A 24,532-nucleotide genomic window follows, 5' to 3' on the forward strand; every position below is an offset into this window, starting at 1 on the left:
AGTGCGAGCAGTGGACTGATCATGGTTCATTGCAGCGTCATACTCCTAGGCTCAAGCGATTATCCTGTCTCAGCCTCCTGAGTATCTGAGGCTGTAGGCAGGCACCACCTTGCCTGGCTAAGTTTTAAATTGTTTTGAAGGCAAGGTCTTGCTATGTTGCCCAGGCTGGTCTCGAACTCTTGGCCTAAAATGACCCTCCTGCCTCAGCCTCTCAAGTTGCTGGGATTACAGGAGTGAGCCACTGCACTGGCTTGGTTTTTATTTTTATTTTAATTTATTTTTTTGAAACGGAGTTTTGCTCTTGTTGCCCAGGCTGGAGTGCAATGGCTTGATCTCGGCTCACCGCAACCTCCGTCTCCCGGGTTCAAGCGATTCTTCTGCCTCAGCCTCCCAAGTAGCTGTGATTACAGGCATGTGCTACCACACCCAGCTAATTTTGTATTTTTGGTATAGATGGGGTTTCTCCATGTTGGTCAGTCTGGTTTGGAACTCCCAACCTCAGGTAATCCGGCTGCCTCGGCCTCCCAAAGTGCTGGGATTACACGTGTGAGCCACTGCGCCTGGCAGGTTTTTATTTTTTAAATGGCTAAAAAAAAAAAAAAAAATCACAGGAAGGGCTGGGCACAGGGCTCATGCCTGTAATCCCAACACTTTGGGAGGCTGAGGGCAGACGGATCACCTGAGGTCGGGAGTTAGAGACCAGCCTGACCAACATGGAGGAGAAACCCCCTCTCCACTAAAAATACAAAATAGCTGTGCGTGGTGGTGCATGCCTGTAATCTCAGCTACTTGGGAGGCTGAGGCAGAAGAATCACTTGAACCCAGGAGGCGGAGGTTGTGGTGAGCTGAGATCACGCCATTGCACTCCAGCCTGGGCAACAAGAGCAAAACTCCGTCTCAAAAAAAAAAAAAAAAAAAAAAAATAACAAGGAGGATAATATTTTATAACATGAAAGTATTGGCTGGGCGTGGTGGTTCATGCCTGTAATCCCAGCACTTTGGGAGGCTGAGGCAGGTGGATCATGACGTCAGGAGATCAAGACTATCCTGGCCAACAGGGTGAAACCCTGTCTCTACTAAAAATACAAAAATTAGGCTGGGCGCGGTGGCTCATGGCTGTAATCCCAGCACTTTGGGAGGCCGAGGTGGGCGGATCACGAGGTCAGGAGATCGAGACCATCCTGGCTAACATGGTGAAACCCGTCTCTACTAAAAAAAAATACAAAAAATTAGCTGGGCGTGGTGGCAGGCATCTGTAATCCCAGCTGCTCAGGAGGCTGAGTCAGGAGAATCGCTTGAACCTGAGAGTCGGAGGTTGCAGTGAGCCGAGATCGCGCCACTGCACTTCAGCCTGGCGACAGAGTGAGACTGTCTCAAAAAGAAAATATGAAATAGGAGCTTCAGTACCCACAAATAAACTCATGCTCATTCATTTAACATGTTATGGTAGAGGCTGTATGGCCCACAAAGTTTAAAATATTTACCTTCTGGCCCCTTTCATTAAAAGCTGGCTAATTGGCTGGGCGCGGTAGCTCACGCCTGTAATCCCAGCACTTTGGGAGGCCGAGGAGGGCCGATCACGAGGTCAGGAGATAGAGACCATCCTGGCTAACATGGTGAAACCCCCTCTCTACTAAAAATAAAAAAAATTAGCCAGGCGTGGTGGCGGGCGCCTGTAGTCCCAGGTACTTGGAGAGGCTGAGGCAGGAGAATGGCGTGAACCCGGGAGGCGGAGCTTGCAGTGAGCCGAGATTGCACCACTGCACTCCATCCAGCCTGGGCGACAGATTGAGACTCCATCTCAAAAAAAGAAAAAAAAAAAAAAAACACAGTTGGCAAATTTTGAATAGTCCCTCTTGTGTGTGTGAGTGTGTGTGATTGACTTTTTAAGAAGTGAACTTTATTTTTTAAAAGCAAAAAAATTCCTAGTTTCTCTTCTTATTAACATCTTGTGGCCGGGCACGGTGGCTCACGCTTGTAATCCCAGCACTTTGGGAGGCCGAGGCGGGCGGATCACCTGAGGTCAGGAATTCAAGACCAGCCTGGCCAACATGGTGAAACCCCGTCTCTACTAAAAATACAAAAATTAGCCAGACACAGTGGTGCGCGCCTGAAATCCCAGCTACTTGGGAGGCTGAGGCACGAGAATCACTGGAACCCGGGAGGTGGAGTTTGCAGTCAGCTGAGATGGCGCCACTGCACTCCAGCCTGGGCGACAAGAGTGAGGATCCATCTCCAAAAACAAAAAAAAACTTGCATTAGTGTTGTACATTTGTTACAATTGATGAACCAATAATGATACATTATTATAAACTGGATGTGGGTGCCTGTAGTCTCAGCTACTCCACGTGGGGCTCACTTGAGCTCAGGAATTAGAGTCTAGCCTGGGTATCATAGTGAGACCCCATCTCAAAAGAAAGAAACAGATACATTATTATTTAACTATAACTATAACCTCACGTTTATAGTTTAAATTAGGTTTCATGGTGTTGTACAGTTCTGAGTTTTGACAAATGTATCCACCATTACAGTATCATATAGAATAGTTTCACTGCCTTAAAAATCTACTGTGCACCACTTATCCCCTTTCCTCTCCCCCATACACCAGCAACTACGGATCTTTTTGCTGTCTGTAGTTTTGCCTTTTCTAAAATGTCGTATAGTTGGAATCATACAGCCTTTTCAGACTGGTTAGCAATATGCATTTATGGTTCCTCCATGTCTCTTTGTGGCTACATATCTTATTTCTTTGTGTTGTTGAATATTGCATTGTATGGATGTTTCGTAGTTCATTTATTCATTTACCTATTGAAGGACATCTTGGTTGCTTCCAGGTTTTGGCAATTATGTATAAAGCCGCTCTGAATATTTGTGTGTAGGTTTTTGTGTGGACATGAGTTTTCAATTCATTGAGTCAGCACATTTTATGGTAAGAGTATTTAGTTTTCTAAGAAGCTGCCAAGCTGTTTTCCAAAGTAGCTGTACTGTTTTGTATTCTCACCAGCAATGAATGAGAGTTCTTGTTGCTTTACCTCCTTGCCAGCATTTGGTGTTGTATTTTCAATTTTGACCACTCTAATAAGTGTGTAGTGGTATCTCATAGTTTTAACTTGCAACTCCCTAATGATGTACGATGTTCAGCATCTTTTCTTTTTTCTTTTTTTGAAACAGAGATGGTGTCTCCCTATGTTACCCGGGCTGGTCTTGAACTCAAGTGATCCACCTTATATGCCCAAAGTGCTGGTATTACGGGCGTGAACCACCGCCCCCAGCCTGAGCATCTTTTCATATGCTTATTTGTCATCTGTATATCTTCTCTGTTTAGATCTTTTGCCTACCGTTTTATTGTGCTGGTTTTTTTATTGTGATGTTTTAAAAGTTCTTTGTAAATTTTGAATACTAAGTCTTTATATAAAATACGTGTTTTGCACATTTCTCCCAGTCAGTGGCTTGTCTTTTCATTCCTTTGACGATGTCTTTCACAGAGCAGAAGTTTTCAGTTTCATTGAAATCCAGTTTATTAATTATTTTTTTCATGGATCATGCTTTTGGTGTTGTATCTAAAAACCCATTACCAAACCCAAGGCCACTTAGGCTTTCTCCTGTTTTCTTTTAGAAGTTTTATAGTTGTGTGATTTTCATTTAGGCCTATGATCTTTTTTGAGTTAATTTTTCTGAAAGGCATAAAGTTAGTGTTTAGATTTATTTAGTTATTTTGCTTGTGGATGTTCAGTTGTTCCAGCACCATTTGTTGAGAAAACTACCTTTCTACATCCGAGTTACCTTTGGTCCTGTGTCAAAGATAATTATCTGTAGTTACATGGGTGATACTGTCTTTTAAAATGTCCTCCTTTCTGGGTTGTCTATTTCCTCATTGTATCGATTAATTTGCTTTCCTAAGCTACATTATTTGTAAACTGGAAGTTGGATCTAGAAGATTAGATTCATCTTAAACATTTTGGCAAGAATGTTTCCCAGATGATTGAGCACTTCAAATTATATCAGGTCAGGAGATACACAATGATGGATGTTTGATTGTCCCGCTGGTAGTGATGGTAAAAATTGATTAAGGTGGTAACCTGCAGATTTTCTCATTGTAATGGTACATTTTGCCATTTGCAATTAGTAAATAATCTGTGGGGTGATTCTTTGGCCATGAACACAGAAATATTTGACTCAATATTTGTCAGGCATTTGATAGGTACTGGGAAGACAGTGGTGAAAAAGAGATTTCTACTCTCACATACCTTACCTTTTTCCCTCCAGAGTTTGAAGACAATAGTGGGAATGGATCTGTTTTTGCAGCAGGGAACATTTGCAGTTTAGGATATGTTCATATCAGAAAAATAGAATCCATGAAAAGGTATATGCCAGTGAATACAGAGTTGTAGTATGAGATGATGAAAAAATTCTGGTGATGGATAGTGGTATTGATTGCATAACAATATGAACGTATTTAATGCTGCTGAACTATACACTTAAATTCGGCTAAAATGGTAAACTTTATGTGTATATTAACACACACACGAAAGTATATGTCACTGTGATGGCATACCACTGAATTTAGCCCTGCCTCACTGCCTCTTCCCTGATAATTTTCATCAGGCTTCCTATTGGTCTATTAGGACTAATTGGGAGAAAAACTCTGCCTGAAATAAAATTCTATAGTTCAGTTCTGTTAGGCACAGGCAGTGATGTTGTATTTTAGCAATTGGCATCAGTAGAGTTTGTCTTTGTAGACTTGAGGGATCATTATTGATGTCTATGGGTGTGCTGTTGCCATTTGTTGCAGTTCACCAGATGCTGGCCTGCCTTTGCCAGTTTAGGAAGAGATTATAGCTTGAACCATTGTCTGAATGCTGCTTTGACCTAGTAAATCCTAGGTTCAGGATGAGAGCAGTAACCTTAATGCCAGCAGGAAAGTGATTTTGTGACCAGTTTGTTAGGGAGGAAGCCCTTCATTGAAGAAATACATCTTCTGGGCCGGGCACGGTGCTCACACCTGTAATCCCAGCACTTTGGGAGGCCAAGGTGGGTGGATCATCTGAGGTCAGGAGTTCGAGACCAGCCTGGCCAACATGGTGAAACTCCATCTCTACTAAAAATACAAAATTAGTTGGGTGTAGTGGCGTGTACCTATAATCTCAGCTACTCGGGAGGCTGAGGCAGGAGAATCACTTGAACCTGGGAGGCAGAGGTTGCAGTGAGCCGAGATAGTGCCATTGCATGCCAACCTGGGCAAAAAGAGTGAAACTCCATCTCAAAAAAACAAAACAACAAAAAAAATGAGACAGACCTTCTGATTAATAGCAAGAGCTAGCGGGGCACTGAGGCATGTGCCTGTAGACCCAGCTACTTGGGAGGCTGAGGCAGGAGAATTGCTTGAGCCCAGGAGTTCAAGTCCAATGTGAGAAACAGCCAGAGCCTGTCTCTAAAAATAAATAAATAATTAATAAACAAAAAATAGCAAATTAGGTGGAAAGAAAGAACGCCTTTATTTGTGGCTGACGGAGCTTGGACTTCTCTTTCCTTTCCTTTTTGCCTGAGTTAACTGTGGACAAGGTGGTGTTAGAAAAGACTAGTGGCCAGGCACAGTAGCTCACACCTGTATTCCCCACACTTTGGGAGGCCAAGTCGGGAGGATCGCTTGAGGCTAGGAGTTTGAGACTAGCTTGAGCAACACAGTGTGATCCTGTCTCTATTAAAAAAAAAATTTTTTTTTTAATTGAAACCAAAAACAAAAGAAAAACGAGACTTTAGTGATGGCTGTGATGACAGCATGATCATGGTAAACTGACTTTTTCAATCTATAGAAATTGTATCCACGTGAGACTTTTAATTGTCTTCACTTTGGAGAGTATCCAGTGTATCACGAATGTTTAGTTTTCAGTCTACAGATCATAGGTTATGTGCAAGCTTTTGCTTAGACAGTAGATTAGGAAAATTAGTATGTTGTAGTACAGTGTTTTGCACGGTTTTTAACTGACCTGTAGCAGGAAATATATTTTATATTACTACTTATTACTATTATATGCATGGATATATGTAACTGTAACAAATGTTTCAGGAAATGGTATTTACTCATAGTGTGTTTTCTGATTTACTCAAATTTCATTTAAAAAATACACACTATTGTGACCTAAATTGATTTTTGTGACTCATGCTTTAAGATAGTCTGGAACAGTGGTTCTCAACATGTGGTCTGGGGATATACACAAGGATTCTTTTATTAGGGGTTTGTGAAGTCAAAACTATTTTCATAATAGTACTATTATTTGTCTTTTTTGCTCTCATTCTCTAATAAGTGTAGACTTTCCAGAAGTATAGTAGAGCTTTCTAGAACTATATCATGTGTGATGATAATGCTCTCAGGACTAATGGAATGTATATTTGTATATTCTTTATTTTCTAGAGTTTCCTAAGGTAATAGGTTTAATGTATAAATAGGTGCTTTTTCAGAGATTCACCTCAGTTTTCAGTATTTATATTATGCTCTTAGTAGCTGTCTTTGGTTATATCTGCCTAATCTGTACCTCACTGTAGTACAGCGAATTGTTCTGGACTACAGTTCTGATTCTTTACTGCTGTTCTGATTCTTTACTTTGCCTCTCAGGAATTTCCTTCCACTACTGAATAGGCTCCCTAAGAAATACAATGATGGATAAATTATAGTTTATTAAATCATTTTGGTTTATTTGGTAAATCTTCTGTTTCTCTTGGCTGTATGAAATTCTAGTGTAGGTGGCATATTTTTCACCAGAGTTTCTCTTCTTACATCCCAATAATACAAGAAAATCATAGCAGTAAGTGCCAAATAATTCAGGTAAAGTTTATTTAATTCTTATTGCCTGTAAATATATAATGCTCACTTCTCCTGAAGCACCCACTGAGATTTACAGCAACACAGGAAAGTAGATATGATTTTTATTTTATTTTATTTGTATATATTTTTTGAGACAGAGTTTCATTCTGTCACCCAGGCTGGAGTGCAGTGGCATGACCTCAGCTCACTGCAACCTTCATCTTCTGGGTTCAAGTGATTCTACTGCCTCAGCCTCCCAAGTAGCTGGCAAATGTGGCATGCGCCACCACACCCAGCTAACTTTTTTATTTTTAGTAGAGATGGGGTTTCACTATATTGGCCAGACTGGTCTCAAACTCCTGACCTCAAGTGATCCGCCCGCCTCAGCCTCCCAAAGTGCTGGGATTACAGGCATCAGGTACCGCGCCTGGCCCGCGATTTTTATTTTTATTTTTATTTTTTTCCTAGACAAGGTCTTGCTCTTTTGCCCAGGCTAGAGTGCAGTGGTGTGATCATTGTTCACTGGAACCTACAATTCCTGGGCTCAAACAGTCTTTCCACCTCAGCGTCCCAAGTAGCTGGGACTGTAGGCATGTGCCACCTTGCCCAGCTAATTTAAAAAATTTTTTAGAGATGGGGTCTGGCATTGTGTCCAAGCAGGTCAAACTCCTGGCCTCAAGTGATCCTCCTGCCCCAGCCTCCCAAAGTGTTGGGATTATAGGCTTGAGCCACCAAGCATGACCATGATTTTTTTTTCTTAAAGTTAGGAATTGAACTATATCCTACTTTTGTTAGTTCTCTTCTCCTTTAGTTTGTTTTCAGCCTTCTGCCCTGGTCAGACTGATATCCAGAAGTTTGCTCTTGTGTAACTTCATTGCTACTCTGTCTTCTAGCACTACACTTTCGTATTTATGTTTGACCTTTCCTTCAAACTCTCTTGAAGGATCAGCAGCTGCATAACCAACTCTACCACTTAGGGCAGGGCCTTCTCAAATAACATCTTGCAGAGATGGCCACTTCATATTAAATTGCTGGCAGGATACAGTTGTTGAATTTCATAAAATTTCATCCCTAGGGTTAGACATTTGATATGAAGAGATTTAGAGATGGAATCATAAAAGAGTTAATCCCAAAAGGTATGGACTTGGAAAATTCTATGACTTGGAATGATAAAGAAGGACATTTAATGTCATTGGAGAAGAGGCAAGTATGACTTGTCTCCAGCCACTTAGGCCATTCTTTTTGGGACATACAGTTGATTTCCAGTCCAATGTAGAATCATGTTCAAAATCGCAATTGCTGAGCCGGGTGCCGTGGCTCACGCCTGTAATTCCAGCACTTTGGGAGGCCGAGGCAGGCAGATCATGAGGTCAAGAGATCGAGATCATCCTGGCCAACATGGTGAAACCCCGCGTGTACTAAAAATACAAAAATTAGCTGGGCGTGGTGGCGCGTGCCTGTAATCCCAGTTACTTGGGAGGCTGAAGCAGGAGAATCGCTTGAACCTGAGAGTCGGAGGTTGCAGTGAGCCGAGATCACACCACTATACTCCAGCCTGGTGACAGAGCAACACTCCATCTTAAAAAAAAAAAAAAAAAATCACAGTTGCTGTTATTTTTTGAGCATGTGCTAGATATTTTACATCTTTTATTTAATCCTCATACAACCCTGTGGAATGGCTTCTGTTATTACTAGTTAAGTAGGTCAGACACAGTGAGAGGCTGAACCAGGATTTGAACTCTAGAAACCTGGTCTGGACCCTGCCACTACTCTATACAGCCTCTTTTTATATATAAGGCCACGTTTGCAAAGTATTTGTATATATGTTTTCATTTAAACATCACAGCCATCCCGTGCATTAGGTGACATTCTTGACATTTTCATATGGGAAAATGGAAGCTTAGGGAATTTGAAGCTCAAAGCCTAGACCCAGACCTACTTCTGACTCTAATCCATTTGTTCTGATTATGTAGTTTCGCTAAACATAGTAAATATAGGTTCATACCTGAAAGTGAATTTTTGATTTCAGATATAAGAATTTTAGCTTGATTGAAGATGATTTCATAATGTTTTAGATGGGATACTTAAATCTGGAGAAGTTTAGCAGAGATGTGATTATTAACTTACATTTTTAGTTTCTCTGGTGGCTTGTATATAACTGTTCATTAAGTGTTGATCTTGCTATTGGACTTTTTTTTTGTCATTTTTTTGTAGCGATGGGACATTGCTCTTTTACCCAGGCTTGGTCTTGAACTCCTAGTTTCAAGTGATCCTCTACCATGGCCTCCTAAAGCGCTAGGATTACAGGCATGAGCCATCACACTTGACTGCTGTTGGACTTTTTTTTTGGAAACGACATCTTGCTCTGTCGCCCAGGCTGGAGTGCGGTGGCACAATCTCGGCTCACTGCAACCTCAACCTCCCAGGATCAAGCGATTCTTCTGCCTCAGCCTCTCGAGTAGCTGGGACTGGTTATTTTTTGTATTTTTAGTAGAGGTGGGATTTCACTATGTGGGCCAGGCTGGTCTTGAACTCCGGATCTCAAGTGATCTACCTACCGTGGCCTCCCAAAGTGCTGGGATTACAGGTGTGAGCACCGCGCCCAGCCTGCTATTGTACTTTTTAATGATGTTAGTCAGTTTACCACTCTTAGAATAACTTTCTTAGGTAATTTCAGCAATGAAGACATAGTTTTCTCTGCTTTAACTTTAGTTGGTGCAGATGGGGTGACTGAACACATAGAAGGAAAGAGGTCTTGCCAGGACTATAATGTAATGGTACTAGTGGGAGGGGTAGGAGTATATGTGTTTGAAGGGAGTAATTTAGAATACCAATTTTTTTTTTTTTTGAGACCGAGTTTTGCTCTTGTTACCCAGGCTGGAGTGCAGTGGCGTAATCTTGGCTCACCGCATCCTCCACCTTCTGGGTTCAAGCGATTCTCCTGCCTCAGCCTTCCTGAGTAGCTGGGATTACAGGCATGCGCCGCTACTCCCAGCTAATTTTGTATTTTTAGTAGAGATGAGGTTTCTCCATGTTGGTCAGGCTGGTCTTGAACTCCTGACCTCAGATGATCCGCCCACCTCAGCCTCCCAAAGTGCTGGGATTACAGGCGTGAGCCACCGTACCCGGCTTAGAATACCAACTCTTGATCTTATGCCAGTTCCTTCTAAAGCTTCTACTCCTAGATGTGAAATTTCGTAAATCTTAAGTTTGACAGTTTGAAATAGAGGTCATTTGTTGATTAAGAGACTGACCTTTGTCTATGAATCAAAACATTAATCACAGCTCCAGAGAGAAGGATCATGTAGGAAAGCTTCCTGATGAGAGGAATGTAGCAAAGCTGGAAAATAGGTGCATTTATAGACTATCTTCTGGTTTCAAGTGACTGCTTGCTATCTCCCTTAATTCACTTAAAGACTTAGGAGAAACAGCATGTGTGACAAATTTCATGGTTTTTATCATTAACCAAGCAAAGATCTAGAGTTATTGTTTTTTAAGACAAGCTGTCCTTTCAGGTTTATAGTACCTTTCTTGACTAGCAAAAAGAAAGGTCACTCTTACTTCCCCTTTAGATTTACGGTAAACTTTTAGGGGTTTTTTCTTTTTCCATAAATTCTTATTTGTATAATACTTTCATTAATCCTTATCTTCTAGGAACTAAATTGGCATGACCAGTACCATGTATTATACTGATGACTTACAGTTGCATCAATTATAAAAGGTGGTGAAAAAACTAGGCGTTATCTTTGTTTCCCCTTTCTGTGTTTGTTGATACAGAAACAAATCAGCCAGTAAACAGAAGTATTCAGGGAGTATTTGTATTTCAGTAGGTGTTTCATTGGCTAATGAAAATCAAGTTAAAAAAATTGGTTGACTTTCAGGAGAAACAATCTCTCTTTTTTGTTTTTTTTGTTGTTGTTGTTTTTGTTGTTTGAGACAGTCTCAGTCAATCGCCTAGGCTGGAGTGCAGTGGTGTGATCTCGGCTCACTGTAATCTCTACCTCCTGGATTCAAGTGATTCTTGTGCCTCAGCCTCCCAAGTAGCTGGGGCTATAGGCACATGCCACCATGCCCGGCTAATTTTCACATTTTTTAGTAGAGACGGGATTGTGTCAGGTTGGCCAGGCTGGTCTCAAACTCCTGACCTCAAGTGATCTGCCCGCCTTGGCCTCCTAAAGTGCTAGGATTACAGGAGTGAGCCACCGCACCTGGCTGAGAAACTGAACATTTCTGAGTTATATTATTGTTACCAGTAGTAGTATTTGTGTATGAGGGTGGAGTGGGGGTGCTTTAAAGATTACTTCTTGCCCGGCATGGTGGCATAAGGCCTGTAGTCCCAGTTACTTGAGAGGCTGAGGCAGGAGGATCTTTTGAAGTAAGGAGTTCTGGGCTGTAATGCAGTATACTGATCAGGTATCTGTACTAAGTTTGGCATCAATATGGTGACCTCCCAGCAACTGGGGGCCAAGAAGGGAGTATACTGGTTCAGGTTGGAAACTGAGCAGGTCAGAACTCCTGTGCTGGGCTGGGTGTGGTGGGTCATGTCTGTAACCCCAGCAGTTTGGAAGGCTGAGGCGGGCGGATCACTTGAGGTCAGGAGTTCGAGACCAGCCTGGCCATTGTGGCGAGATCTTGTCTCTACTAAAAACATAAAAATTATACGGGCGTGGTAGCGTGCCTGTGATCCCAGCTACTCGGGAGGCTGAGTCAGGAGAATTGCTTGAACCTGGGAGGCAAAGGTTGCGGTGAGCTGAGATCGCACTACTGTGCTCCAGCCTGGTTGACAGAGCGAGACTCCATCTCAGAACAAAAAACAAACTCCTGTGCTGATGAGTAGTGTGATTACACCTGTGAATAGCCCCTGCACTCCAGCCTGAGCAACATAGTGAGACCCTGTCTCTTAAAGTAATTTTTTAGATTATTTATTAGTGATTAGGCCTTCTAAAATCCCCTTCTTTTCTGCTCTAGGAGGCAAATAATTAGAAAAAGCAAATATTTTATTTTCCTTTTGAGTTATGATTTCATTTAGTTCTTAGGCTAATTTTAAAATGTCAGATATTAAAGTGCTAATTTTAAAAATTATTTGGGGCTATGAAAAGGAAGTGAAGATCTGAAATAGTGGCACAGAGGGAGAGTGAGGAATTACACATTTTTACTTCATGGTTACTTAAAAAATACAACCCTAGCTGGGTGCGATAGCTCACGCCTGTAATCCCAGCACTTTGGGAGGCTGAGACAGATGGATCACCTGAGGTCAGGAGTTCAAGACCAGCCTGGCCAACATGGTGAAACCTTGTCTCTACTAAAAAAAAAAACAAAAATTAGCCGGGCGTGGTGGCATATGCCTGTAATCCCAGCTACTCGGGAGGCTAAGGCAGAATCGCTTGAACCCGGGAGGCAGAGGTTGCGGTGAGCTGAGATCGCACCACTGCACTTCAGCCTGGGCAACAGAGTGAGACTCCATCTCAAAAAAAAAAAAACCCTGTGTTGGCTTGGACACTAACAAATGCCATTACTTGCCTGCTTTCAGTTTCTTTGGTGATTTGACTAGACTGTTTTTGGAAGATAAACTGACTGAACACTTGCTTGTTGGTAGAAAGTTTAATATTGGCCAGGTGTGGTGGTTCACGCCTGTAATCCCGGCACTTTGGGTGACTGAGGACGGCGGATCACTTGAGATCAGGAGTTTGATGAAACCAGCCTGGCTGACATGGTGAAACCCCATCTCTACTAAAAATACAACAAATTAGCCAGGCGTGGTGGTGCACGCCTGTAATCCCAGCTACTCAGGAGGCTGAGGCAGGAGAATCACTTGAACCTGGGAGATGGAGGTTGCGGTGAATTGAGATCACACCGTTGCACTCCAGCCTGGGCGACAGAGCAAGACTCTTGCTCAGAAAAAATTAAAAAGTTTAATATTGTGAGTTACTGCTTTTGTTAGCACCGGAGGAGAAAAATACATGCTTACTCTAGTAAAAACCTTTGGAAAAACCAAGAATGTGCCTTAGATATAACATCTAAACTCAGATTACTTCTCTTCAAGATAATGCTGAGATGCCTTATCCTCATCTTGAATTGATAGCCACATTTTGTTGTTGTTGTTGTTGTTGTTGTTGTTGTTGCAGAATTGTGATGATATCATAGTTAAATGTGCAGCAAGCACACTGAACAGTTGATTATACCTGAATGGTATGCAGGAAAGCAGGCAACAGTGATGGGAGAGATCTAGCACTTTTAACTCATTTCTTGACCAATTAGTTTTGTGGAGGGCTTGTTTGTGGTCAGGGTAAGTGTATCCCGACTCTTCTGGGGAATTTTAGGATCATTCTATATATAAGTAGCTATTTGACACTAGTTCTTGGGGGAACTTTTTAGGGAATAGTTTACTTTTGTATATTCATCTTCTCTTGAACATTCTGCCTTCACAATTATCTTTTTTTTTTTTTTTACCTTAAAGGTCCTACTGACTAAATATTTTCTTTTAATCAAGAGACTTAGGTACGCATAAGCTTCCTGCTAAATTCTGTAGACAATGCCTTCTATTTATGGGTTACACTATCTGGTTGTTGGAGTTACTGTGATCTAACATTTTTCATGTATGGAAACTGTTCTATGTACTGTTGATCTCTGTAGAATTTGATCTTTTTCCAGAATGTATTTGAAGGCTGACCTTTCAATAAAAGAAATGCAAGCTTTTCAGCCATGTTAATTTATCACTGCATCTTCTTTGTAATATATATGGCAGTTACGTTAAAAGTAAACGTGTTTTTCCTTATTCTCTGTGCTCAGGCCATTTATCATTTAGGGACAAAAAGTTTTATATAGATCAAAAGATAAAAACTTGGGCCCAAGGCTTAGTCATTGTAAGGCAGTGATTCCAACTCTTTTTATACTTCCTTAGGGCATTTTAATTAAGATCCCTCATGAGATATAATGAAATTATCAAACTTTGTATAACCTTTTATTTTAGAAAAAAGTTTTATATATGTCTTATTAATAAGGAGATACTGATAAATCTAGTAAGTGAAGAAAAACCCCCCAAAATTTGAAGAGATCACAGCTATAGAGGAGCAACACAGTCTGTATCTATAATCTTTGGAACTTGGTAGATGTCCAGTGAAGTTATGCTGAATGAATCAGCATTTTTCTTATGTGGCTTCTTACATGGAGCTTCCCCTAAACCGTCTGTGTTAGTTGTTCTTCCTCCTGGGCTTCAATAACATTTGTATCTACCTGTCTTAATACATAGCACATTAAATTGTAATTCTATAATTTATTTACATATTTGTTGCCCCCTACTGGCCAGCAATCTTCTTGAGTGCTAGGACTGCATTTTAAGTTTTGTGTACAGAGTGTCTGGCTATTTTTTCTACATTCAGCATGGTCTTGTATGATTATAATACACACACACACACGGTCTTGTATGAATTATAACACATACACACACACACACACACACACACACGGTCGGGGGATAGACATATGGCCCACTGTGTGACCTGGCAGCAGTGTTGGGTTTTCAAAAGGTTGCAGAGAAGAAAATGAGAGCAACAACGTTTTAAAGTTCAGTTGATTTTTTGGATATGTATGCATTCATATGTTGTGGGGGAGCAGAGTGAAAGCCTGAGGTTGCTTCTTCCTTTAAAATGTATTTATTTATTTAACTACATATTAAGGCTATGACATGGGGTTTTGGTATATGTTGCAAAGATTCAGATTGACTTTTTTTTTTTTTTTGAGATGGAGTCTCACTCTGTCACACAGGCTGGAGTGTAGTGGTGTGATCTCAGCTCACTGCAACCTCTGCTGCCGGGGTTCAAGCGATTCTCTTGCCTCAGCCTCCTGAGTAGCTGGGATTACAGGCATCTGCCACCGTGCCTGGCGAATTTTTGTATTTTTAGTAGAGACGGGGTTTCCACATCTTGGCCAGGCTGGCCTTGAACTCCTGACCTCGTAATCCACCTGCCTTGGCCTCCCAAAGTGCCGGGATTACAGGCGTGAGCCACTGCGCCCGGCCTAATCCATGTAGCTTTATATAACTTTACAAAACAGTGCCCTAAATTTTTTTTTTTAAATGGTATCACAGTGTGAGACATGAAAATCTAGTAGTGACAAGATTGGTTTGGTTTCTTTCTTTCTTTCCTTTCTTTCTTTCCTTCCTTCCTTCCTTCCTTTCTTCCTTTCTTTCTTTCCTTTCTTTCCTTCCTTCCTTCTTTCCTTTCTTCCTTCCTTCCTTCTTTCCTTTCTTCCTTCCTTCCTTCCTTCCTTGCTTCCTTCCTTCCTTCCTTTTTTTCTTTCTTTCTTTCTTTCCTTTCTTTCCTTTCTTTCTTTCTTTCACGAAGTTTCGCTCCTGTTGCCCAGGCTGGAATGCAATGGCACCACCTTGGCTCACTGCAACCTCTGCCTCCTGGGTTCAAGCGATTCTCGTGCCTCAGCCTCCTGAGTAGCTGGGATTACAGGCCTGAGCCACCACACCTGGCTAATTTTTTTTTTTTTTTTTTTTTTTTTTTTTTTTTTTTTTTGGTAGAGAAGGGTTTTCACCATATTGGCCAGGCTGCTCTTGAACTCCTGACCTTAGGTGATCCTCCTGCCTCAGCCTCCCAAAGTGCTGAGATTATAGGCATGAGCCACCGTGCTCAGCCCATCATTTGGTTTCTTTTTTCTTTCTCTCTCTTTTCTTTTTTCTTCTTCTCTCTCTCTCTCTCCTCTCTTTTTTTTTTTTTTTGAGATGGAGTCTTTCATCCAGGCTGGAGTACAGTGGCGAGATCTCGGCTCACTGCAACCTCTGCCTCCTGGGTTTAAGTGAGTCTCCTGCCTCAGCCTCCTGAATAGCTGGGATTACAGGCACGTGCCACCATGACAGGCTAATTTTTGTATTTTTAGTAGAGATGGGGTTTCACCATGTTGGTCAGGCTGGTCTCGAACGCCTCTCGAACCCCCACCTCATGATCCTCCCACATTGGCCTCCCAAAGTGCTGGGATTACAGGCATGAGTCACCACACCCAGCCTTTCTCTGTCTCTCTTTTTTTTTGGCTTGGCAGGGGGTGGGGGTCTCACTCCTGTTGCCCAGGCTGAAGTGCAGTGGCATGATCATGGCTCACAGCAGCCTCAACTTCCCAGGCTCAGATGATATCCCACCTCAGCGCCCGAGAGCTGGGACTACAGGCACATGCCACCACACCTGGCTAATTTTTTGCATTTTTAGTAGAGGTAGGGTTTCACCATGTTGCACATGCTGGCCTTAATTCCCTGGAGCTCAAGAAAACTAGCCATTTCAGCCTCCTAAAGTGTTGGAATTACAGGCATGAGCCACTGCACCTAGCTGTTACTTGGTCTTATACCATCACCAGCAAGAGGCTTCTGTAATTAAAATTTCACTCACAAGCAGTGGAATAAGATCAAAATTTTTAATTCCTTAGAGAAAATAAGAGATGACAAATTAATCTTGATAGAAAATATCAGCCAACCGGGCATGGTGGCTCACGCCTATAATCCCAGCATTTTAGGAGGCTGAGGCGGGGGGGATCACCTGAAGTCAGGAGTTTGAGACCAGCCTGGCCAACATAGCGAAACCTCGTCTCTGATAAAAATACAAAAATTAGCCGGGAATGGTGGAGTGGGCCTGTAATCCCAGCACTTTGGGAAGCTGAGGAGGGTGGATCACCTGAGGTTGGGAGTTTGCGATCAGCCTGGCCAACATGGTGAAACCCCGTCTCTACTAAAAATACAAAAATTAGCCCGGGCATGGTGGCTCACACCTCTAATCCCAGCACTTTGGGAAGCCAAGGTGGGTAGATCACTTGAGGTCAGGAGTTCAAGACCAGCCTGGCCAACTTGGTGGAACCCCCATCTCTACTAAAAATACAAAAATTAGCTGGGCGTTGTGGCTGGTGCCTGTAATCCCAGCTACTCCGGAGGTTGAGGCAGGAGAATCACTTGAACCCGGCAGGCGGAGGTTGCAATGACCAAAGGTCGCACCATTGTGCTCCATGCACTCCAGCCTGAGCAACAGAACGAGACTCAGTTTCAAAAATAAAATAAAAAATTAGCCGGGCGTGGTGGCACACAGCTGGTATCCCAGCCATTCAGGAGGCTGAGGCATGAGAATCACTTGGACCAAGGAGGCAGAGGTCTCAGTGAACTGATACCACGCCACGGCACTCCAGCCTGGGCGACAGGATGAGACAACATCTCAAAAAAAGAAAAAACAGAAAACAGATTGCCAATTTTTTTTACTACTACTATTATTATCATTATTATTATTAGTGACTGAATCTGGTTTTTTCGAGACGGAGTCTTGCCCTGTTGCCTAGGCTGGAGTGCAGTGGCGCGATCTCAGCTCACTGCAGCCTCTGTCTCCCGGGTTCCAGCGATTCTCCTGCCTCAGCCTCCTGAGTAGACTACCTGGGATTACAGGCGCACACCACCACGCCTGGCTAGTTTTTGTATTTTTGGTAGCGGCGGGGTTTCACCATGTTGACCAGGCTGGTCTCGAACTCCTGACCTCAGGTGATCCGCCTGCCTCAGCCTCCCAAAGTGCTGGGATTACAGGTGTGAGCCACCGTGCCTGGCCTGAATCTTTTTAAGTTGCCCAGGCTGGAGTGCAGTAGCTATTCATAACACGGTACAGCCTCCAACTCCTGGGTTCAAGCGATTCTCTTGCCGCATCCTCCTGAGTAGCTGGGACTACAAGTGCATGCCACTCTACCTGGCTTGCCAGTTATTTTTTGAGACAAAATTTATGTGCCATAGAATTCAGTCTTTTAAAGTATGCAATTCAATGTTTTTTAGTATATTCACAAAATTGTGTGAACATCAGTCACCACTATCTAATTTCAGAACACTTTCATTACCCCAGAGAAACCCAGTACACATTTAGCATTTATTGCCCATCTCCCTTCCTCCCAGCCCCTGGCAACCACTAATCTACTTTTCGTATCTGTGAATGTAGTTATTCTGGTTATTTCATATAAATGGAATCATATGTGGTCTTTTGTGACGGGCTTTTCTCACTGAGCATGATGTTTTTGGTTGTAGCATTTATCAGTAATTAATTCCCTTTTGTTGCTAAACAATACTCCATTGTGTGAATATACTACATTTTATTTATCCATTCATCAGTTGATGGATCTTTGGGTGCTTTCTACCTTTTGGTTATTATAATTATGTTACTATCAACGTTTATGTGCTAGTTTTTGTGTAGATGTATGTTTTCCTTCTCTTGGATAGAGACCTAGGAGTGGAAATTCCTAGGTCATATGGCAGTTTTATGTTTAAACAATCCGAGAAACTGCCAGATTGTTTTCCATAGGGATTGCTGTGCTATTTTGCATTGTCACCAGCAGCAAATGAGGGTTCCACTTTCTCCACCTCCTTACCAACACTTATCTGACTAGTAGGTATGAAGTGGTGTCTCATTGTGGTGTTGATTTGCATTTCTTTAATGACTAATGATGTTGAACTAATTACTATAATAATATTTCATGTACTTATTGACGAGTATATCTTTGAGAAATAGCTATTCAGATCTTTTGCCCATCTTTAAATTGTCCATTTTTTTGTCCTTTTTATTATTGAGTTAAATACTTCTTTCAGTATCGTAGATACAGGGTCCTTATTAGATATATGATTTGCAAATGGGAGAAAATCCTATTCTATAGATTATCTTTTTACTTTCTTAACAGTGTTTTTTGTAGCATAAAAGGTTTGAGGAAGTCACAGTTAAATTTTGCTTTTGGTGTCGTATCTAAGAAACTGTTAACTAGGCCAGGCACAGTGGCACACACCCATGCTCCTGTGATCCTGGTGCTTTGGGAGGCCCAGGGTGGAGGATTGCTTCAGGCCAGGAGTTCAAGACCAGCCTGAGCAACATAGCGAGACCCCCCCCCCCACAAAAAATAATTAGCCAGGCATGGTGGCAGGGGCTTGTAGTCCTTGCTACTTGGGAGTTCGAGGAAGGAGGATTGCTGGAGCCCAGGAGTTTGAGGCTGCAGTGAACTATGATTGTACAACTATACCGCAGCCTGGGAAACAGAGTGAGACACTGTCTCTTAAAGAAAAAAATCCCAGCACTTTGAAAAGAGGCTGAGGTGGGTGGATCGCTTGAGGTCAGGAGTTCCAGACCAGCCTGGCCAACATGGTGAAACCCCATCTCTATAGAAAAAAACACAAAAATTAGCCAGATGTGGTGGCACACACCTGTAGTCCCAGCTACTTGGGAGGCTGAGGCAGGAGAATCGCTTGAACCCAGGAGGCGGAGGTTGCAGTGAGCCAAGATCGTGCCACTGTACTCCAGCCTGGGCTATAGTGATACCCTGTCTCAAAAAGAAAAAGAAAAAAAAAAAACCCAAAACCATTCCCTAATCCAGAGTCATGACATTTACAACATATGACCTAAGAATTTTTTAGTTTTAGATCCTTCATTTAAGCTTTTCATTCATCTTAAAGTAATTTTTGTGTGTGTGGTCTGAGATAGAGGTCCATTTTCATTCTTTGACATGTTCATATCTGGTTGTCCCAGCACAGTTTCTTACAAAGACTTTTTCCATTAAATTGTCTTGTCATGCTTGTTTTTTTTTTTTCTTTTTCTTTTTTTTGAGACAGAGTCTTGCTCTGTTGCCCACAGGCTGGAGTGCAGTGGCACGATCTCAGCTCACTGCAACCTCAGCCTCCTGGGTTCAAGTGATTCTCCTACCTCACCCTCCCAAGTAGTTGGGATTACAGGCATGCGCCACCATGCCCAGCCAATTTTTGTATTTTTATTAGAGACGGGGTTTCACCATATTGGCTAGGCTGGTCTTGAACTCCTCATCTCAAGTGTTCCGCCTGCCTTGGCCTCCCAAAGTGCTGGGATTACAGGCATGTGCCACTGCTCCTGGTCTTGACATGCTTACTGAAAATCAATTGACCATAAGTGTAAGAGTTTATGCCTGCATTCTCCCTTCTGTTCCATCAATTTATATGTCTGTCCTTAAACACCAGTACCACCCAGTCTTGATTACTATACCTTTATAGTAAGTTTTGAAATTACTGTAGTTTTATAGTGAGTTCTTCAACTCTTCTTTTTTCTTTGGAGACAGGATCTCACTCTGTTATTCAGGCTGAGTTCAGTGGCGTGAACATGGCTTACTGCAGCCTCAACCTCCTGGGCTCAAGCCATCCTTCTACCCCAGCCTCCTGTGGAGTTGGGACTGCAAGCACACACCAACACTCCTGGCTAATATATATATTTTTTGTAGAGGCAGTGGCTGGTCTTGAACTCCTGGATTCAAGTGATCCTCCCAGCTTTCTTTTGTTCTCTTTAAGGATTGTTTTGGCTATTCTGGTTTCCTGGTATTTCCATATGAATTTTAGGATCATCTTGCTAATTGCTGCCAAAAAAAAAAAAAAAAAAAAAGCTGTGATTTTGATAAGAATTGCTTTGAATTTGAAGATAAATTTGGGAGAGTATTGCCATCTTAATAATGCCTTTCAGTTCATGAACACAGGACATTTTTCTATTTAGCTACCATTTAATTTCCTTCAACAATGCTTTGTAGCTTTCTGGTATATAAGTCTTGTACTTATCTTGTTTAATTTATTCCGTAGTTTTTTTTATGCTATTATAAATGGATTTTTTTTTAAACTTCATTTTGGGATTTTTCATTGCTAGTATATAGAAATAGAACTGATTTTATTAGCTGTTATAGTTGTGTGTGTGTGTGTGTGTGTGTGTATGTGGATTCCTTATAGTTTTCTGTGTACAAGATCATGTAATTTGTGAATAGAGGTAGTTTTACTTCTTCCTTTCCAAACTTTTCTTTTTCTTGCCTAATTGCCGTAGCTAGAAACTTCAATACAGTGTTGAATAGAAATGGGGAACAAACATATCTTTGTCTTGTTCCTGATCTTAGGGGCAGAGCTTTCAGTCTTTCACCATTAAGTATGTTGTTTTTCTTTTTTTTTTATTTTTTAGACAGAGCGAGACCACATCTCAAAAAAGAAAAAAATTATGGAATATTTATAGACATAATGTGATGCGCTGGTTTTTATTTATTTATTTTTTTGAGACAAGGTCTCTCACCCTGTCACCCAGGCTGGAGTGCAGTGGTGCTGTAACAGTTCACTGCAGCTTGGACCTCCCCAGGCTTAGGAGATCCTCCCACCTCAGTATTTTTTGTTTGTTTGTTTGTTTGTTTGTTTTTCTTTTGAGACAGAGTTTCTTGTTGCCAAGGCTAGAGTGCAATGCTGCGATCTCAGCACACTGCAACCTCTGCCTCGTGGGTTCAAGCGATTCTCCTGCCTCAGCCTCCCAAGTAGCTGGGATTCCAGGCGTGCGCCACCATGCCTGGCTAATTTTGTATTTTTAGTACAGACGGGGTTTCTCCATGTTGGTCAGGCTGGTCTCGAACTCCCTACCTCAGGTGATCCGCCCGCCTTGGCCTCCCAAAGTGCGGGGATTACATGCGTGAGCCACCGTTCCTGGCCTAATTTTTGTATTTTTAGTAGAGAAGGGATTTTGCAATATTGGCCAGGCTGGTCTCCAGCTTCTGACCTCAGTGATCAGCCTGTTTTGGCCTCCCAGTGTACTGGGATTACAGGTGTGAGCCACCATGCCCAGCCAGTTTTTGTATTTTTAGAAGAGACAGGTTTTGCCATGGACCAGGCTGGTCTCGAATTCCTGGTCCAAAGTGATCTGCCCGCCCTGGCCTCCCAAAGTGCTAGGATTACAGGTGTGAGCCACTGCACTTAGCCTGGTTTTTATTTTTATTATTTTTCTTTTTATTTATTTATTTTGAGGCAAGGTCTGGCTCTGCTGCCCAGACTGGAGTGCAGTAGCCCCATCATAACTCATGGCAGCCTCAAGCTCCTGAGCTCAAACAATCCTGCTGTCCCAGTCTCCTGTGTAGTACAGGCGCACACTACCGTGCCCAACTAATTTAAACAATTTTCTCTTTTTTTTCTTTTCTTTTCTTTTTTTTTTTTTTTTTTTTTTTTTTTTTTTTTTTTTTTTTTTTTTTTTTTTTTTTTTTTTTTTACAAGATAGGGTCTTGGTATGTTGCCCAGGCTGGTCTTGAGCTCCTGGCTTCAGAAAGTGATCCTCCTACCCCAGCCTCCCTAAGTGCTGATATTACAGGCATGAGCCACCATGCCCACTTTGGGAGGCCACGGCAGGCAAATCACCTGAAGTCAGGAGTTCAAGACCAGCCTGGCCAGCACGGCGAAACCTTGTCTCTACTAAAAATACAAAAATTAGCTGGATGTGGTGGTGTGTGCCAGTAATCCCAGCTACTTGGGAGGCTGAGGCAGGAGAATTGCTTGAACCTGGGAGACAGAGGTTGCAGTGAGCTGAGATTACGCCACTGCACTCCAGCCTGGGCGACAGAGCAAGACTCTGTCTCAAAAAAAATAAAAAAGAAAGAAAGAAACCGTTTCCTAAAAAGTCTTTCTCAGCTTATTCTAGTTTTCTAGATAACTCAGGCATATTGTTACTGACTCGGTGAATATTCTGTGCTCAAAAGTTCTGATTTCCCAACTTTTACCTGCTTTTTTTACTTTTTAAATGTCTGACATAGACAATTTGAGAAAATACCCTTTCCACCATTCTATTTTCTGGCAGCTTTAGAAAAGAATGTCAGAAATTTCTATAGAATGATTAATAGATGAATACCTACTTGCATCTAGTGTTGCTTCCTCATATTTCTTCTGCTCACCACCTAGGAGAGTGATATAACTTAATACTCCTGCAGTTTGACTTATCTACCAGTACTTGAGTTAATCTAAGTATTCCATTTATGTGGCCATTTTAACCATTTTATATAGTTAATTACAACTAAACTGGGAATGGTGAATATTTTTTAAGACATTTAAAATTCTTTGTATTATTTGGATTCTAAATAACATGATTTTGCTATATTATTTGGTCATCTAAGTAGAATAAAGTAATTTGTTGTTGGTTGTTCAGGAATACAATTCCCTGTTAACCCTGGGAAATGCAAATGGCTTTTGAGAGGAAACGTGGTTATGTCATTGTTCAGTTTATGCTTGCTACTTACTGTGACACTGGGCCTAGTGAGGACTGGTACCTACAGGAAGCCAGTAACTCCCTTTAGGCTGCCTAAAATCGTGTATATGAAAAGCATCTAGAATAAAAGCATAGCATGCTAGTAAGCCAATTTGTATTATTTGGTAATGTTGATGGGCTAGAGGAAATCAGTAGCTGATTTCCTTACTGTTAAACTGGCCTTACTTTTTGGGTTTCATTTATAGCAGAGATTGTGTTATTGCCTACTGATATCCAGGGTTACTGTGAGGATTGAATGTTTTTAAAGCATTTATGAGATATGTTATAGAAGCTTACTTTGACTAGTATTTACATTAAGATAGGATACAGGAAAAACAGACATCCTTGACAGTGTTAAAATTCACACAGGCCAGGTGTGGTGGCTCACACCTGTAATCCCAGGACTTTGGGAGGCCAAGGTTGGAGGATCACTTGAGCCCAGGAGGTCAAGGGTCAAGGCTACAGTGAGCTGTGATCGTGACACTGCACCCCAGCCTAGATGACAGAGACTCTGTCTCCGAAAAAACCCACCACACACACACACACACACACACACGTAATTTTCACACTGTTGGCAACTTTCCAGTTGCAATAATCAAAAAGAGATCAGGAATTCAAATTCATTTTTCTGTTGTCTTTAATAAATGGGAATGGCTTGGAGACAGAAGCCTTCCCTGTATCCTTACATTCTCCCTATTGAAGGTGTAAATGGAAGAGTTTAAGGAGAAGAAAAGCATGAAAAAGATCAGGGGAACTTTTTGCCTATCATATTAGAAATGTTGGGATAATCAGGATGATTACTTTCTCCTGAGTGAAGAAGAATCAGTTATGGTAGACCTAATAAAAAGGTTGAGGTTTGAAAACATGAGGGATTTTTAAAACAAGCATATTCGAACTAAAAGTGCAAGTGAGTGCTTTCTAAAAGTGATTCTGGGAAACTATACTTACTCTAGTAGCGTTGCTCTTGCTTTGTAATGTGCTTGGAACTCATCTTTTGTAGTTCTTCGGAGACACATATACAAAATAAGGTGAGGGAGAGAACTGGATGATGTTTTTGGGGAAAAAAATGTTAGGAATTGTCAGTGAACACCCTGCCCTGCACCAAAAGATACCTAAAAATACTTTGAATGATGATGGCATTATTGGTGTCAGTGAAGTCTTACCAAAATTAAACCTTCTTTTGGCTTTTGAACTGTGATTTGTGGCAGCCAAGTTACTAGGTAAGAGACTGTTCTAAGGCTTTTTACTAAATATGGAAAAGATACTAGATTTCCCTTTTGTGTTTTTGCCTAAAACTGGTAAGTTGAATCTTGCTTTCCTCTGGTATGTGATAGTGAAGTTTATTTCTTTCATTTTTTATGACTTATTTCTGCCCTTTCACAGACTTCTACTCCCTAAGAGACCTTTCTCCAGTGTCTCATTTTCTTATGTGTTTATGTAAATTCAGGTGCTATGTAATCAATTCTAGATCATCAATACTTAGCTTTAAATTCTAGATTTGGTGTTCTTAGCACATATGAAGGTAGAGTGACTTTATCCTTACCACTACCACTGGCACATCCAGTTGCCTGTTGGGTATGTATTCAATAAATTTCAGCAAATTTTAACACTAGCTAAAGTAAAATACCATCATTCATTGCTTAACAATGGGGATATGTTCTGAGAAGTGTATAGGCAATTTCATCAT

The 24,532-nt window shown here is 41.6% G+C and overlaps 1 protein-coding gene across 3 annotated transcripts in view; it reads left to right on the forward strand.

The window, feature by feature from the left end:
- Positions 1–24,532, forward strand: part of KDM2A (lysine demethylase 2A) — a 148,667-nt gene that overhangs the window by 38,256 nt on the left and 85,879 nt on the right. The window lies entirely within an intron of this gene.

This window comes from Nomascus leucogenys, chromosome 4, assembly GCF_006542625.1.
Source record: "Nomascus leucogenys isolate Asia chromosome 4, Asia_NLE_v1, whole genome shotgun sequence".
NCBI classification, from domain to species: Eukaryota; Metazoa; Chordata; class Mammalia; order Primates; family Hylobatidae; genus Nomascus; species Nomascus leucogenys.